The sequence below is a fragment of the Hydra vulgaris genome, chromosome 15, assembly GCF_038396675.1.
Source record: "Hydra vulgaris chromosome 15, alternate assembly HydraT2T_AEP".
In the NCBI taxonomy this organism is placed as follows: domain Eukaryota; kingdom Metazoa; phylum Cnidaria; class Hydrozoa; order Anthoathecata; family Hydridae; genus Hydra; species Hydra vulgaris.
The window spans coordinates 56,572,501-56,575,566 of record NC_088934.1 but is presented as its reverse complement, the minus strand read 5'-3'; the positions used below and the strand labels follow the sequence as shown (position 1 = coordinate 56,575,566).

General features: G+C 22.3%; 1 long non-coding RNA gene across 1 annotated transcript in view; it reads right to left on the bottom strand.

The window, feature by feature from the left end:
* Positions 1-2,253: 2,253 nt before the first annotated feature.
* LOC136091588 (uncharacterized) overlaps positions 2,254-3,066 on the bottom strand; it is a 1,284-nt gene continuing 471 nt past the window's right edge. The window contains exons 2-3 of the long non-coding RNA XR_010644095.1: positions 2,707-2,824; positions 2,254-2,508 (exon numbers count right to left, since the gene is read on the bottom strand). This is a non-coding gene — a long non-coding RNA (uncharacterized LOC136091588). The remainder of the gene's footprint in view (positions 2,509-2,706; positions 2,825-3,066) is intronic.

Sequence of the window (3,066 nt, the reverse complement as noted above, 5' to 3'; positions counted from 1 at the left end):
AAAAACCATATGATAGCAATATAAATTTTTTTTTACAACAAAATGTCAAGACATTATAACAGTCAAATGTATTAAAATCAATAAATAAATACGAATAATTGTTGTGTAGCGCTCTTGTAACATTCTCTTGATGTATAAATGTTACATTTACATCTTCTAAAGGAAGTAGCGTTTGAGACTCATAGCGCATACATAATATATTAACATCTTAATATAAAAAATTTCATGTAATATTTCAATAAATCGTAATTAAAATGCTTTTAAAGAATATTATTTTTTATCATTTAAGGACAATAAATAAATAAAAACCTGCGATGTAGATATATTTAAAGGTGAAAATGTCACCGATAATAAAGTCAGTATAAAAAAATTAAACTCATCTACAAAAGAAAAAGAATTCTCTAACTATTCGTATCTCCATTCAATCTGTATCACCACAACTATTAACGTTTATTTACTAATAATTTTTTTCCTCCATACTTATATACAAAAGTGTTATATATAGTACTTCTCTCATCCATACCTTTATAAAAACGTATTATATTTACGTATAATAATAATATATTTACATATAAATACATATATATACCTTTACATATATATACCTGAATAAAAACGTGTTACATTTACTTATAATAATTCTTTCATCCATACCTATATATAAACGTGTTGTTTTTACATGCAAGAACAAAAACATAATAAAAATAAATAAAAATACAAGTATACCGATAAAACTTATTCGACAAATGAATTTATAAATACATAGCGTCTGTTTTGCTAATCTATTCATATTTTAAAAACAACTTATGCCCATACACGAAGCAACACCTCTTACACTATCCGCAGAAAATATAATACCAATATAAAACTACAAACTTTTTTATTTTATAATAGTATGATAACTTTATATATTAAAACAATTCCTTAAAATACATACGCAACGAAGCCTTTTATATAACATTTTCTTAATCCGAACTTTTGCGCAGCGAATCGAAAAAAGTCTAACACTATTGGATGAAGAACTTACTTAAAAAACAATAGATACACAACTGATCTCAAAAAAATAACTGGATAAAGCATTAGGGAATAAAATTGAAGCCAGATTTGGCCTACCAAGATGGCGGCGTAGATTGCCAACAGCTTTAGAAGTACCAAATCAAAAACTAAAAAACCTTAAGCGCAATCAAGAAAGATATAACTTTAATCAAAAATGTATTTTTATTTTAAAAAACATATTTAAATATAAAAGTCGTTATATTTATATATATATATATATATATATATATATATATATATATATATATATATATATGAATAAATAAATAAACATATAGATAAAATAAATATTATATGTATATATGTTGTAATTACATATAATATTGCTTTTATCCATACCTATATATTAACGTGTTATATTTAAATAAAATATTTTTTTCATTCATTTCATTATAAAAATGTGTAATATTTACATATTATATTTCTTTCAAACATACCTTTATATAAACGTTATAAATTTACATACAAAAACTAAAAGCAAAATAAAAATAGACAAAAACAAAAGTATACCGGTTATAACCAAATCGACTAATGAAATTATCAACTCATAGCGCCTTTGTTGCCTATTTAACATATTTTTAAATACAACTATTGCACACACAAAAAGCAACACCTCTTGTACTATCTGTAAACAAGATAATAGCAATATAAAATTATAAACTTTTATTTAAAACTGTATGATTACTATATAAATCAAAACGAATGGTTAAAATACAAACACAATGTTTCTAATTATATAAATTATTCTTAATCTGAACATATCCGCAGTGTTAATGAAAATGTCTAATGCAATTGGTTGAAAATAAACCTTACTTAAAAAACAATAGACTAACTAGTAATCTCAAAATTTTAAGTGGGTAGCGCATTCAAGAAAAATTTTGCAGCTAATTTCGGCCTACCAAAATGGCGGCGTAGTTTGCCAACGGCTGTTGAAGTACTATATGAAAAATCCAAAAACCTTAAGAGTAATCAATAAAGATATAATTTTCATCACAAACGCATTTTTTTAAAAAAAAACATAACACTTAAAAAGAAAAGTAGGTATGTGTGTCTGAATATATATATATATATATATATATATATATATATATATATATATATATATATATATATATATATATATATATATATATATATATATATATATATATGCTTGTAGATATATATGTATTAATTGATATTCATAAAAAACAAATATTATTTTTAAATATGTTATATTTACAAATTTTATTTCTTTCATTTATACCTATATGAAAACTTGTTATATATACATACAAAAACTAAAACATAATAAAAGTAAATAAAAATACTAGTATACTGATTATAACTTAATCGACTAATGAATTTATCAACTTGAAGCGCTTGTGTTACCCGTCTAATATCTTTTTTAAATGCAACTTTTGCTCATACACAAAGCAATACCTCTTGCACTATCTGTATACAAAATAATACCTAAAAAAATTAAAATCTTTCATTTTATAATATTATGTTAACTTTATATATTAAAACAAATCGTTAAAATACGTACACAACGTCGCTTTTTATATAATTTTTTTTTAATACTAACATATGCGCAGCGATATGGAAAAAGTCTATCGCTATTGGATGAAGAATTAACCTAACTTTAAAAACAATAGATACACCACTAACCTCAAAATTGAAAGTATATAGTGCACTCGGGAAACTTATGGAAACCAGTTTTGGCCTACCAAGATGGCGTCGTAGTTTGTCTACGGCTATTGAAGGACCATATGAAAAATTAAGAAACCTTAAGCGTAATTAAGAAAGATATAACTTTAATCACTAATGTTTTTTTATTATAAAAAACATAAAATTTAAATGTAAAAGTTGTTTGTGTGTGTATATATATAAATATATATATATATATATATATACATATACATATATATATATTTATATATATATATATATAGATATATATATATATACATTTATATATATATATATATATATATATATATATATATATATATATATATATATATATAT